The sequence below is a fragment of the Triticum dicoccoides genome, chromosome 4B (assembly GCF_002162155.2).
Source record: "Triticum dicoccoides isolate Atlit2015 ecotype Zavitan chromosome 4B, WEW_v2.0, whole genome shotgun sequence".
NCBI classification, from domain to species: domain Eukaryota; kingdom Viridiplantae; phylum Streptophyta; class Magnoliopsida; order Poales; family Poaceae; genus Triticum; species Triticum dicoccoides.
This window is the reverse complement of record NC_041387.1, coordinates 67,150,449-67,166,423: the sequence shown is the minus strand read 5'-3', so window position 1 is coordinate 67,166,423 and position 15,975 is coordinate 67,150,449.

Below are 15,975 nucleotides of genomic sequence, written 5' to 3'. Positions count from 1 at the left end.
TGACACGTTTAACGAGATCTTGGTATTTGATCTGAGTCTGGCTACTGGCCTATACGCACTAACCAACTACGCGGGAACAGTTATGGGCACTCGACGTCGTGGTATCAGCCGAAGCCTTCTTGACGTCAGCGACGGAGCGGCGCGCGCCGGATTGGACTGGAACGCCTACTCTTGTATAAGGGAGGCTAGGTCTACTTCCGGCCGCCCTCGCAACGTGCAGGTGTGCAATGGGCGATGGGCCCAGACCCCTGCGTGCATAGGATTTAGACCAGCGTGCTGACCTCTCTGTTGTGCCTAGGTGGGGCTGCGGCGTGTTGATCTTCCGAGGCCGGGCATGACCCAGGAAAGTGTGTGCGGCCAAATGGGATCGAGCGTGTTGGGTTATGTGGTGCACCCCTGCAGGGAAGTTAATCTATTCGAATAGCCGTGATCTTCGATAACAGGACGACTTGGAGTTGTACCTTGACCTTATGACAATTAGAACCGGATACTTAATAAAACACACCCTTCCAAGTTCCACAAACAACCCGGTGATCGCTTTTCCACAGGGCGACGAGGGGAGGATCACCGGGTAGGATTATGCTATGCGGTGCTACTTGGAGATGCTACTTGGAGGACTTCAATCTACTCTCTTCTACATGCTGCAAGACGGAGGCTGCCAGAAGCGTAGTCTTCGATAGGACTAGCTATCCCCCTTTTATTCTGGCATTCTGCAGTTCAGTCCACTAATATGGCCTCCTTACACATACACCCATGCATATGTAGTGTAGTTCCTTGCTTGCGAGTACTTTGGATGAGTACTCATGGTTGCTTTCTCCCCCCTTTTTCCCCCTTTCCTTTCTTTCTGGTTGTCGCAACTAGATGCTGGAGTCCAGGAGCCAGACGCCACCGTCGACGACGACTCCTACTACACCGGAGGTGCCTACTACTACGTGCAGCCCGCTGACGACGACCAGGAGTAGTTAGGAGGATCCCAGGTAGGAGGCCTGCGCCTCTTTCGATCTGTATCCCAGTTTGTGCTAGCCATCTTATGGCAACTTGTTTAACTTATGTATGTACTCAGATATTGGTGCTTCCGCTGACTCGTCTATGATCGAGCACTTGTATTCGAGCCCTCGAGGCCCCTGGCTTGTAATATGATGCTTGTATGACTTATTTTTACTTTTAGAGTTGTGTTGTGATATTTTCCCGTGAGTCCCTAATCTTGATCGTACACATTTGCGTGCATGATTAGTGTACGATTGAATCGGGGGCATCACAAGTTGGTATCAGAGCCGACTGCCTGTAGGAATCCCCCTTCCACACTCCTTGGCCCAAGTCGAGTCTAGTCATTGAAAAACTTTTACTAACATGGCTGTGTGGCTTACGGGCCCACGTCGCCATTGGGTGGTATTAGGATCTTTTACTCCTTGTCTATACTCTGGGACTCTGATCTCTTTTCTATTCGGGTTAAATGATTTGCTAAAAAGACTAACTTTAGGTTCTCGAAAATACTTTCTCCCGGAGAGCCCCTCACTCCAGTTGATCGCTTGCTGCACCAGAAGATTCCGAAGATACTCTCCGAGGTTTTCCCGAGACCCTTGTGCCCACCGAATTTACAATCCCCTACCACCGATATACCCTTATGGATAACTACCTACAATTGTCGTTCATACCTTCATCCTCAGTTGCTCTTGTTATTACAAGATACCCTAAATTGCTCTCCGTTGTTCCGAAAATCCTTTAAGCTTACTGCCTTGCACTTCCTTACCACATGAATATCCCTATTGAAAATTCCTCGCACTTATTGAGTATCTGTTCATCCCCAGTTGTTCGTATGCTTCATAAGATACTCTGAAATACTATCCGACCTTCTGAGCATCCTCTTCAAACTATTGCTCTGCAAATACTTGAATGCTTACATTATGGATGCTCCCATATCACTAGCAATATTCACTAGTATCTTTTGACACCGTCATTTTGATCCTATTGATTCAACATGTGTGCGAATGCACACAATCATCTATCAACCCTTCTAAATTATTTTTCCGGCTCAGATGTCATTTCGAACATGAGCTGGTTCTCGACCAAACTATTTGTCGTCAATTGTGCCTCTGGTCTATCCAACTTATCCATCCTTGATCAGAGCGTCTTCTTCTGATCATTTGTTTTGGAAATCATAATTCCTTTGTTATCTAAGCATCGAATTATTCCGATGTTCTATAATATGATGCCCGTGCATTCTTTCTGGAATACCGATACTCACATCAGCTCCGTTGTGGATCGCCCGATCCATTGTTGGATTTCATCCGACATCGTCCTTCATATTCAATAACCTTGTGAGCTTTTCCACGGGTATATAATGCCTTTGGTAAATTGTATCCTCTGCTTTGTCAAGCATGCTCTACTTTCGAGCTGGTGATAATTACTCCTGATGTTTGTGGTATATGTTCCTAAGATGCCCCTATGGGTTGAACCTATGCCTTCCCTAACCGTATGCACCCGAGAGTTTTCATGAGTCATACTCTTCTGGTGTTTTGCCAGATAATATTTCAACACTACAACTTCATCGAAAGCGAGAAGTGAATGAAAGGGTATGCATTGGAGAAGTGGGAGTCGACCTTGAACTCTGCGTTCATGCCCATGGACCCGATGTGGAACTTATCATGGAAGCTTCTTGCCAAATATTTACTCATTCGAGTAATTCTTTCGGTGTCATTAAATTGGACCCCTTGTAGTTATGGTCTCGACCATATTGTTCTTCTTTGTTCCCATTTCTCGGGCAAGTTTAAACATTTGTCTTCTGCGGATCAATACCCCAGTCCAACCTCTACTTTGATCCATCTTCGAGTATTACCCCCCCTGGTATCTCGAGATTATCTTGGAACTACATAACTTCTTATGAGTTCTTCATCAAGTACTACATTCTCACTGATTACAGTTTTCATGGGCTCTGAGTTATTAAACACTCAAAGGCACCGATAACTGAACCGAGTCTGCACTACGGTTCAACAACTTTTGATAATCTTCTTTAAGTACGAGTTTGTATCCGATCGCGTCATTTCTAGCCTGTTCGGCTACATCCTTACCGTGCTAATTTTAATTCTGCTACTTGGTCCTTCCCCGAGCACAAATTTCGACGGTGAGCTAATCTTACATCGATCTTCCTCGTCATATCATTTCACCTTGAACATCAAACTTGATTTCGAGTTTGTGTCGTACCCTTGGTTCCAATAACCTTTCGCTTCACCATTCATTTGACTTGATGTCATCGCCGATCGATTACATCTTGAAATCTCTCGACAAAGTGTGTCGTGATCTTCATCAACCTTATGAGCTCTTCCAGGATATCAAATGAGTTCATGATGAGAAATACCATCCTTGCCCTCGATGATCTGCGTTATCATCGACCACTTTATTGCCTTCTCACCAACACAAGCCTGTTCGTGTTTGGTGTTATACCTTGAGTTCCTTGCTATCCAGTAATTGTTATTCTTTACCTTGGAACATTAACATCTCTTATGTCCTCAATGTTGTGAGAAATTCACCACCCTTAAGAATTCTTGATACCAGTGATACTTATTAACATCACCATTCTTTTCTTGGTCCCCGTGATGTTTCTAACCGGAATACCGACAAATGGTCTGTGATGTGTAAATTCTAAACTTCGAGCAACCCTCTTGCTTTGAAGTTATTGGTCTATAGTTTCATTCTACGACTATGGCTTATTGAATCACCATTCTGACATTGGTCGTGCAACCCAACCCATATTTTGGGCGCACCTTTCAACCAACGTTTAATTGTGTATGTTTTCCTCGAGCATACTTCCTTATATCATTTGATCTGACAAATGTTATCTCCTTGTTCACTTAATTGTGGAAATCTCGATGATTTGCCGTTGAGTTCACCAGACACCTCCTTGTCCTCTCCTTGGGTTAATGATGAACTCTTGTTAACGGAAATCACTTCATAGTTCATTTCCCGAGAACCTTACAATGTCATCTCATCAATTTGTATTGCACCTTTTCCTCTTAGGCATCCTGAGTCTGAGGTAGTTTGACACCGATCAAATCTGAATCTCGGTTAGATATGATGGTTGGGACATATTTCCAAAAGTTATAACATTGGTCGTTATATGACCTGGTAAGGTGGTGTAATGCCTAGTACACCTGGCCGGAGGACCTATTGTTATAACTTACTTTTAGCAAGGTTATCTATTCTTCCATGAGGAAATGGTAAGACATATTCTATAAGTTGTTCCTGATGAATCCTTCGTGTATCCAGGTCTGACCTTTTGCTTGAAGACCATGTCAATGCTATCCTAAAGCATGTCTATGGTACTCTGATTTTCAACAGGAACATTTGAAGCCCAATGCTAAATGTTTTCTGCTCAATTATCCAAACACCGTTGTATGGGTAATGTAATGAAAATTCCTTCCCCTACCTAAAGAGTTTTCTACATTATATCCTGTCATGGATATCATACTCTTCTTGTCCTTGGGAAGGATATACCCCTGAAATATGTGTTTAAACACATTTTTCCTTTCCATTGTTCTGTTTAATATGATAATCGTATTTTCCTTCCATTGGTTGGTTTAACGTTGCTTGTGGTCTATATGATCTAAGCAGTGATATTCTCCTGCTTATGTAAACATCTCGACGTACAACTCTGTCAGTAAGACCCTGTTACTATTGTTGAAGACATTCCGGTAACCACCGATGGATAAGAACTTTGCCTATTGGTCTGCCTTGTTCAACGAGCAGGAATTGGTTCTCTTCGTCCCTCGCCCTTGGTACCGATGTTGCCGACATAACTGACAGGTTATTCTCTGACATGCCTTGCTTACATGATCGTGCAAGACGTCATCACCCTTTCTACTTTTAACCCACATGGTGGGCCCATAACCCACAGTTCCACAGGATCGAATCCTGACTCTCCTGTACAACCTGTTGTCAAAGTTATTCCTCGTGCTTGACTTTGTATGTAATTCACGGGCCACTTGCCTGTTGATCTATTCTGGTATCGGAGACGATACTTATTCCCGTTGCTTTGAACCCCTTTCGCACTCTGCTTCAGGCAATGAACGATTGCCTATCCGCTTGAAACTTCTTATTGCATCGTCTTACTTTGCTCTCGATGTGTGTCATTTGTTAAACTCGAGAGATACTCATATGTTCATTCTTGGGATACCCCCAGATGAATTTCCCTTATAACATCCTATCATTGTAGAGCTACCCCTTACCTATACGTAAGTATGATGGAGTTCCCCGAAGAAAGGACGACAACTTCATCATGATGCTTTGGAATAAAGAATTGAAGACATCAACGAAAGGTATTAACTTCTTTGAGAAGAATCGTTAGAATTTCGTAACCTATTCTTCCCCCTTACTCCCCTCTTAAATCTCGGGACGAGATTTCTTGTAGTGGAGGAGAATTGTGGCGCCTGAATAATTAAGCTACAGTGATCCCCCGCTAATGATGCCACGTCACCTCGATACTGTTGCTAATCTCGGCGTTAGTTCGAAACCGATTCAAATTCAAATTCCAAAAACAAGTCAAATTATTATTTCTTCAAACCGATAAGGAAAAATGTTTGATGGGTTAAAAATATTCCCTAACTATTTTTCATGTAGGAGCCAACCTCTTTTGATTATTTAAATTGTCCCTAACCTACTTAAAACTAAATCACCAGTATTTATTTGAACCATTTCAACTTAAACAAATAGTTAAACTATTCAAAATAATTTTGGAACATTGTGTGCTGCTTCAAAACCTTGCCTAGTATTTATGTGCTAAGTGGCACATTTAACTATACTCATATATTAGATCAAAAAAAATACAAAACTGTAAAGAAAAGCAAAATAGAAAAATAATTATAAAAAAAGAAAAAAAAGAAAAGGCCTAAAGCTACACTGTGCACTGTAGCCCATCGCTACAGCACATAGCCCAGCCCACCTACGGCCATCCCCAACCTCCTGTTCACCCTCGTCACCATGGAGCACGCGTGCCCGCACACGCCTCCGATCTCCACACGTCGTCCATCCGGTAACTTCGCGTGAGGATAAGAACACCCCGAGCCCCTCCTCTCTTTGTTGGACGAACCCTAGGTCACTTAGCCCTCTCCTCTTCGTCGCCCCCATCGTTTTGGTGCACACCTAACGGAGTCGTCTCCACCTTGCCGACGTTCTCGTGCCCCGAGGCCTCCCCGTGCCACAGGAGGTTGTTCGGGAGCTTCGCCGCGTCAACACACGCCGCCCCTGCCCTTCTACGCGAGCCCGGATCAACTACATCGTCGGGATCGACGCATCTACCTCGCCAATGGTCGCCGCTGCCCCGCGCCCGATCTACCTCACCGGAGCTCCTCTGCCCCGTCGGACGCGTCCTCCGCCTTCCCCTGTGAGCGCCACCCCCATTCCCCTCGTTTCCCCCTCTGTTCGTCGCTCTGTGGCGCTGCCCAAATTCCGGCCGATGGCCGCGGCCACCACGACCGCGTCACGCTCATCGCCCTCGAGCCCTGCGTCCTGGCCGCCCAGTGTTTGCGCTCGGCCGCCGGCCACGCCCGGGTACGCGTGCTGCGCTCCTACGCGTGCGCGAGGTCGCGCCCCTGCTCGCTCGCTTGCTCCTCCCCGTGGTCGCGCCTTCGTCGTGCTCGTCGATGTTGCCTGCTACTGCTTGTGCCGCTGCTGCGTCCTTGCTGCTGCATACTGCCGATGCGTGCTGCTATTCTTGCCGCTCCTCTTGCTACTGCTCTTCGTACTGCTGCTGCTGCTAGGTGCCCCCTGCTGCTCTCGTACTGCTGCTGCCACTAGGAGCCGCCACTGCCCGCCGTTGCCTGCTGCTGCTGGCCACGGCCATGGCCGTGTGCGCCAGTGTGTGTGCGTGATGTGTGCGTAGTTGTGTGTGTGTGTGAGCGCGTTGTGTGTGTGCGTATGTGTGTGGATGAGGCTGATCCTGGTTAGGTAGGTTAGCTAATTAGTAGTTATGCTAAGTAGTGGTTAGGTATAGTGTAAATGACATGTGGGACCACCCTGGTTAATTACCATTTTATTAAACAAAAGACAATGACACACGGGACCCACTTACACTATTCATATGTTGACCAGTCAACCTTTGACTGGGTCAACCCAACCCCACTGGCCCCACTGTCATACTCACATGCTAGGGTAGCACTAGGTGACAAAAGTATATTCTGTTTTTAATTTCGAATTAAATTAAATCCAGGAAATCTAGGAAATGATTAAATCTTTTAAAATTAATACTCCCTCCGTAAACTAATATAAGAGTGTTTAGAATACTAAAGTAGTTATCTAAACACTCTTATATTAGTTTACAGAGGAAGTATAAAATAAACCGTAGCTCGGATGAAAATACTTTCTACATGAAAGTTGCTCAGAACGACGAGACGAATCTTGATACGCAGCCCGTTCATCCGCCACACCTCCCTAACCTATCGAACTCGCAACTTTCCACCTCCGGTTCATCTGTCCGAAAACGCGAAACACCGGGGATACTTTCCCGGATGTTTCCCCCTTTCGCCGGTACCACCTACTACCGCGTTAGGGCATACCTAGCACCGCGTATTGCCATGTTATGCTTTGTGATGCTTTGATTGCTCAGTTATTTATTGTGTTCCCCCTCCGTTACTTTTTTCTGGTAGACCCCGAGACTGCCGGCGACCCCCAGTTCGACTACGGAGTTGACGACCCCTCCTTGCCAGAGCAACCAGGCAAGCCCCTCCTTTGATCACCAGATATCGCCTATTCTTCTCTATACTGCTTGCATTAGAGTAGTGTAGCATGTTACTGTTCGGTTACTCCTATTCTGTTGCATAGCCTGTCATTGTTGCTACAGTCATTGATACCTTACCCGCAATCCTAAATGCCTAGTATAGGATGCTAGTTCATCATCATTGGCCCTACATTCTTGTCAGTCTGCCTTGCTATACTATCGGGCCGTGATCACTCGGGAGGTGATCACGGGTATTTACTATACATACATATCCTATACAGATGGTGACTAAAGTCGGGTCAGCTCGTTGAGTACCCGCAAGTGGTTCCGATGTGGGGGCTGGAAGGACAGGTGGCTCCATCCCGCTAGAGGTGGGCCTGGGTTCCCAACGGCCCCCGACTGTTACTTTGTGGCGGAGCGACATGGCAGGTTGAGACCACCTAGGAGACAGGTGGGCCTGGCCCTGGTCGGCGTTCGCGGATACTTAACACGTTTAACGAGATCTTGGTATTTGATCTGAGTCTGGCTACTGGCCTATATGCACTAACCAACTACGCGGGAACAGTTATGGGCACTCGACATCGTGGTATCAGCCGAAGCCTTCTTGACGTCAGCGACGGAGCGGCGCGCGCCGGATTGGACTGGAACGCCTACTCTTGTATAAGGGAGGCTAGGTCTGCTTCCGGCCGCCCTCGCAACGTGCAGGTGTGCAATGGGCGATGGGCCCAGACCCCTGCGTGCATAGGATTTAGACCGGCGTGCTGACCTCTCTGTTGTGCCTAGGTGGGGCTGCGATGTGTTGATCTTCCGAGGCCGGGCATGACCCAGGAAAGTGTGTGCGGCCAAATGGGATCGAGCGTGTTGGGTTATGTGGTGCACCCCTGCAGGGAAGTTAATCTATTCGAATTGTCGTGATCTTCGGTAACAGGACGACTTGGAGTTGTACCTTGACCTTATGACAACTAGAACCAGATACTTAATAAAACACACCCTTCCAAGTTCCACAGACAACCTGGTGATCGCTTTTCCACAGGGCGACGAGGGGAGGATCGCCGGGTAGGATTATGCTATGCGGTGCTACATGGAGATGCTACTTGGAGGACTTCAATCTACTCTCTTCTACATGCTGCAAGACGGAGGCTGCCAAAAGCGTAGTCTTCGATAGGACTAGCTATCCCCCTTTTATTCTGGCATTCTGCAGTTCAGTCCACTGATATGGCCTCCTTACACATATACCCATGCATATGTAGTGTAGTTCCTTGCTTGCGAGTACTTTGGATGAGTACTCACGGTTGCTTTCTCCCCCCTTTTTCCCCCTTTCCTTTCTTTCTTGTTGTCGCAACCAGATGCTGGAGTCCAGGAGCCAGACGCCACCGTCGACGACGACTCCTACTACACCGGAGGTGCCTACTACTACGTGCAGCCCGCTGACGATGACCAGGAGTAGTTAGGAGGATCCCAGGTAGGAGGCCTGCGCCTCTTTTGATCTGTATCCCAGTTTGTGCTAGCCATCTTATGGCAACTTGTTTAACTTATGTCTGTACTCAGATATTGTTGCTTCCGTTGACTCGTCTATGATCGAGCACTTGTATTCGAGCCCTCGAGGCCCCTGGCTTGTAATATGATGCTTGTATGACTTGTTTTTACTTTTAGTGTTGTGTTGTGATATTTTCCCGTGAGTCCCCGATCTTGATCGTACACATTTGCGTGCATGATTAGTGTACGGGTAAATTGTGGGCGTCACAGCGACCCATAGAAAATAAATGGATCTTCAAGAGAAGACTGACGCTGATGGTAACGTTACTGTGTATAAAGCTCGACTTGTCGCAAAAGGTTTTCGACGAGTTCAAGGAGTTGATTACGATGAGACTTTCTCACCCACAGCGATGCTTAAGTCTGTCTGAATCATGTTAGCAATTACCGCATTTTATGATTATGGAATCTGGCAAATGGACGTCAAAACTGCATTCCTTAATGGATTTCTTAAAGAAGAGTTGTATATGATGCAACCGGAAGGTTTTGTCGATCCTAAAGGTGCTAACAAAGTGTGAAAGCTCCAGCAATCCATTGATGGACTGGTGCAAACATCTCGGAGTTGGAATATACGCTTTGATGAGGTGATCAAAGCATATGGTTTTATATAGACTTTCGAAGAAGCCTGTATTTACAAGAAAGTGAGTGGGAGCTCTATAGCATTTCTAATATTATATGTAGATAACATATTGTTGATTGGAAATGATATAGAATTTCTAGATAGCATAAAAGGGTACTTGAATAAAAGGTTTTTCATGAAAGACCGGTGAAACGGCTTATATATCGGGCATCAAGATCTATAGAGATAGATCAAGATGCTTAATAGGACTTTCACAAAGCACATACCTTGATAAAGTTTTGAAGAAGTTCAAAATGGATCAGTCAAAGAAAGGGTTCTTGCCTGTGTTACAAGGTGTGAAGTTGAGTCAGACTCAATGCCGGACCACTGTAGAAGATAGAGAGAAAATGAAAGTCATCCCCTATGCCTCAGCCATAGGTTCTATCATGTATGCTGATACGTCTCCAACATATCTACAATTTTTTATTGTTCCATGCTATTATATTACCCATTTTGGATGTTTATGGGCTTTACTTTACACATTTATATCATTTTTGGGACTAACCTACTAACCGGAGGCCCAGCCCGTATTGCTGTTTTTTTGCCTATTTCGGTGTTTCGAAGAAAAGGAATATCAAACGGAGTCCAAACGGAATGAAACCTTCGGGAGCGTGATTTTTGGAACAAACGTGATCCAGAGGACTTAAGTGGAAGTCATGCAACAATCGAGGTGGCCACGAGGGTGGAGGGCGCCCCCCCTACTGGACGCGCCCCCTATCTCGTGGGCCCGTCGAGAGTCCACTGACCTACTTCTTCCTCCTAGATATACCCACGTACCCCGAGAACATCACGGGAGCCAACAAAAACCTAATTCCACCGCCGCAACCTTCTGTATCCGCGAGATCCCATCTTGGAGGCTTCGCCGGTGCTCCACCGGAGGGGGAATCGACTACGGAGGGCCTCTACATCATGTCCAAGGCCTCTCCGATGAGTTGTGAGTAGTTCGCCACAGACCTTCGGGTCCATAGTTATCAGCTAGATGGCCTTTTCTCTCTCTTTGGATCCCAATACCATGTTCTCCTTGATCTTCTTGGAGATCTATTCTATGTAACTCTTTTTGCAGTGTGTTTGTCGAGATCCGATGAATTGTGTGTTTATGATCAAGTTTATCTATGAGAAATATTTGAATCTCCTCTGGACTCTTTTATGTGTGATTAAGTTATCTTTTCAAGTCTCTTCGAATTATCGGTTTGGTTTGGCCTACTAGATTGATATTCTTGCAATGGGAGAATTGCTTAGCTTTGGGTTCAATTTTACAGAGTCCTTTCCCAGTGACAGTAGTGGCAGCAAGGCACATATTGTATTGTTGCCATCGAGGATAAAAAGATGGGGTTTATATCATATTATGAGTTTATCCCTCTACATCATGTCATCTTTCTTAATGCGTTACTCTGTTCTTTTTGAACTTAATACTCTAGATGCATGCTGAATAGCGGTCGATGTGTGGAGTAATAGTAGTAGATGCAGGCAGGAGTCGGTCTACTTGTCACGGACATGATGTCTATATACATGATCATGCCTAGATAATCTCATAATTATTTGCTTTTCTATTAAGTGCTCGAAGTAATTTGTTCACCCACCGTAATACTTATGCTATCTTGAGAGAAGCCACTAGTGAAACCTATGCCCCCCGGGTCTATCTTTTATCATATAAGCTTTCAGTCTACTTTTATTTGCATCTTTACTTTTCCAATCTATATTATAAAATACCAAAAATATTTATCTTATCATATTATATCTATCAGATCTCACTTTCGCAAGTGGCCGTGAAGGGATTGACAACCCCTTTATTGCGTTGGTTGCGAGTTCTTGTTTGTTTGTGTAGGTGCGTGGGACTTTTGAGGAGCCTCCTACTGGATTGATACATTGGTTCTCAAAAACTTAGGAAAATACTTACGCTACTATTGCTGCATCACCCTTTCCTCTTAAAGGAAAACAAACGCAAGCTCAAGACATAGCAAGAAGGATTTCTGGCGCCGTTGCCGGGGAGGATTTCTGGCGCCGTTGCTGCGAAGGTCTTCGCTCAAGTCCAGACATACCAAGTACCCATCACAAACTCATCTCCCTCGCATTTACATTATTTGCCATTTGCCTCTCGTTTTCCTCTCCCCCACTTCACCCTTGCAGTTTTGCTCGCCCTCTCTTTCCCAACCTCCTCTCTCTTTTGCTTGCCCTTTTGTTTGCTTATGTGTTGGATTGCTTGTCGCAATGGCGCAAGATAATACCAAATTGTGTGATTTCTCCAATACCAATAATAATGATTTCCTTAGTACTCCGATTGCTCCTCTTAATGATGTCGAGTCTTGTGAAATCAATACTGCTTTGCTGAATCTTGTTATGAAAGATCAATTCTCCGGCCTTCCTAGTGAAGATGCCGCTACCCATCTAAACAACTTTGTTGATTTGTGTGAGATGCAAAAGAAGAAAGATACGAATAATGATATTGTTAAATTGAAGTTATTTCCGTTTTCGCTTAGAGATCGTGCTAAAGTTTGGTTTTCGTCTTTGCCTAAGAATAGTATTGATTCATGGAATAAGTGCAAAGATGCTTTTATCTCTAAGTATTTTCCTCCCGCTAAGATCATCTCTCTTAGGAACGATATTATGATTTTTAAACAACTTGATCATGAGCATGTTGCCCAATCTTGGGAAAGAATGAAATTGAAGATTCGCAATTGCCCTACTCATGGTTTGAATTTATGGATGATCATACAAAATTTTTATGCCAGATTGAATTTTGCTTCTAGAAATCTTTTAGATTCGGCCGCGGGAGACACGTTTATGGAAATCACCTTAGGAGATGCTACAAAACTACTTGATAATATTATGGCTAATTATTCTCAATGGCACACCAAAAGATCTACTAGTAAAAAAGTGCATGCTATAGAAGAAATTAATGTTTTGAGTGGAAAGATGGATGAACTTATGAAATTGTTTGCTACTAAGAGTGCTCCTATTGATCCCAATGATATGCCTTTGTCTACTTTGATTGAGAATAATAATGAATCTATGGATGTGAATTTTCTTGGTAGGAATAATTTTGGAAACGATGCTTATAGAGGAAACTTTAGTCCTAGACCGTTCCCTAGTAATTCCTCTAATAATTATGGAAATTCCTGCAATAATTATTATGGTAATTTTAATAAGATTCCCTCTGATTTTGAGAATAGTGTTAAAGAATTTATGATCTCTCAAAAGAATTTTAATGCCTTGCTTGAAGAAAAATTGCTCAAAGTTGATGATTTGGCTAGGGACGTTGATAGACTCTCGCTTGATGTTGATTCTTTGAAACTTAGATCTACTCCTCCTAAGCATGATATAAATGAGCCTCTCAAAGCTATGAGAATTTCCATTGATGAGTGCAAAGAAAGAACCGCTAGATTGCATGCTAAAAAAGATTGCTTTGTAAAGGCGTGTTCTTCTAGTTTCCATGAAAATAATGATGAAGATATTAAAGTTATTGATGTGTCCCCTATTAGATCTTTGTTTTGCAATATGAATCTTAATAATGATGGGACTAGAGATGAGTCAACTTTAGTTAAAAGGCGTCCCAATGATTCGGAGTTTTTAGATCTTGATGCTAAATCTGGTGAAAGTAGGATTGGAGAGGTCAAGACTTTAAATAGCATTGAACCCACTATCTTGGATTTCAAGGAATTTAATTATGATAATTGTTCTTTAGAATATTGTATTTCCTTGTTGCAATCCGTTGTGAATTCTCCTCATGCTTATAGTCAAAATAAAGCTTTTACCAAACATATTGTTGATGCCTTGATGCAATATTTTGATGAAAAACTTAATTTGGAAGTTTCTATACCTAGAAAACTTAATGATGAGTGCGAACCTACTATAAAGATTAAAATTAAAGATCATGAGTGTTATGCTTTATGTGATTTGGCTGCTAGTGTTTCCACGATTCCGAAAACTTTATGTGATATTCTAGGTTTCCATGATCTTGATGATTGCTCTTTAAATTTGCACCTTGCGGATTCCACCATTAAAAAGCCAATGGGAAGGATCAATGATGTCCTCATTGTTGCAAATAGAAATTTGGTGCCCATAGATTTTATCGTTCTTGATATAGATTGCAATCTTTCTTGTCCTATTATTCTTGGTAGACCTTTCCTTAGAACAATTGGTGCGATTATTGATATGAAGGAAGGGAATATTAGATTCCGATTTACATTAAGGAAAGGCATGGAGCACTTTCCAAGAAAGAAAGTTAAATTACCTTATGAATATATCATGCGGGCTACTTATGAATTGAGTACCAAAGATGGCACTAGTTAGATCTATCCTTGCTTTTATGCCTAGCTAGGGGCGTTAAACGATAGCTCTAATTGGGAGGCAACCCAATTTTATTTTTGTGTTTTAGTCATATTGCCCATGAGACATAGTTTGCAAGTATCAAATGATTCATAATCAAGTGATTCCAAAACTCCATCTGCATGGAGTTTCTTCATGAGCTTTACACCAATATGACTTAAACGACACTACCACAAATATGTTGCACTATCATTATCAACTTTTCATCTTTTGGCATCAATATTATGGATATGTGTATCACCACAATCGAGATTCAAAAGAAATAGACCACTCTTCAAGGGTGCATGACCATAAAAGATATTATTCATATAAATAGAACAACCATTATTCTCTGATTTAAATGAATAACTGTCTCGCACTAAACAAGATCTAGATATAATGTTCATGCTCAACGCTGGCACCAATAACAATTATTCAGGTCTAAAACTAATCCCGAAGGTAGATGTAGAGCTAGCGTGCCGACGGTGATCACATCGACCTTGGAACCATTCCCGACATGCATCGTCTCCTCGTCCTTAGCCAATCTTCATTTAACCCGTAGTCCCTGTTTCGAGTTACAAATATGAGCAATCGAACCGGTATCAAATACCCAGGCACTACTATGAGCATTAGTAAGGTACACATCAATAACATGTATATCAGATATACCTTTGTTCTCTTTGCCATCCTTCTTATCCGCAAAATACTTGGGGCAGTTCTGCTTCCAGTGACCAGTCCCTTTGCAGCATTGCGAAGAGCTCAGTTTCAAGCCTGGGTCCAGCTTTGGGCTTCTTCCCAGGAGTGGCAACTTGCTTGTCATTATTCTTGAAGTTCCCCTTCTTTCCCTTGCCCTTTTTCTTGAAACTAGTGGTTTTGTTAACCATCAACACTTGATGCTCCTTCTTGATTTCTACCTCCGCAGATTTCAGCATTGCGAAGAGCTCGGGAATAGTCTTTTCCATCCCTTGCATATTATAGTTCATCATGAAGCCTTTGTAGCTTGGTGGCAGTGATTGAAGAACTCTGTCAATGACACAATCATCTGGAAGATTAACTCCCAGCTGAGTCAAGTGATTATGATATCCAGACGAGTATGAGTTCACTTACAGAACTGTTCTCCTCCATCTTGCAGCTATAGAACTTGTTGGAGACTTCATATCTCTCAACTCAAGCATTTGCTTGAAATATTAACTTCAACTCCTGGAACCTCTCATATGGTCCATGATGTTCAAAACGTCTTTGAAGCCCCGATTCTAAGACGTAAAGCATGGCACACTGAACTATCAAGTAGTCATCAGATCGAGCTTGCCGGACGTTCATAACATCGGCATCTGCTCCTACAGCAGGCCTTTTACCCAGCGGTGCATCAAGGACACAATTCTTCTGTGCAGCAATGAGGATAATCCTCAAGTTACGGACCTAGTCCATGTAGTTGCTACCATCATCTTTCAACTCAGCTTTCTCTAGGAACGCATAAAATTCAAGGGAACAGTAGCACAGGCCATTGATCTACAACATAGATATGCAAAAACTATCAGGACTAAGTTCATGATAAATTAAGTTCAATTAATCATATTACTTCAGAACGCCCGCTTAGATAGACATCCCTCAAGTCATCTAAATGATACGTGATCCAAATCAACTAAACCATGTCCGGTCATCACATGAGATGGAGTAGTCATCAATGGTGAACATCTCTATGTTGATCATATCTACTATATGATTCACGTTCGACCTTTCGGTCTCCGGTGTTCCGAGGCCATGTCTGTTTGGAAAGTGTTCCGGGTATCGTTATTTTCTGACCTTCACG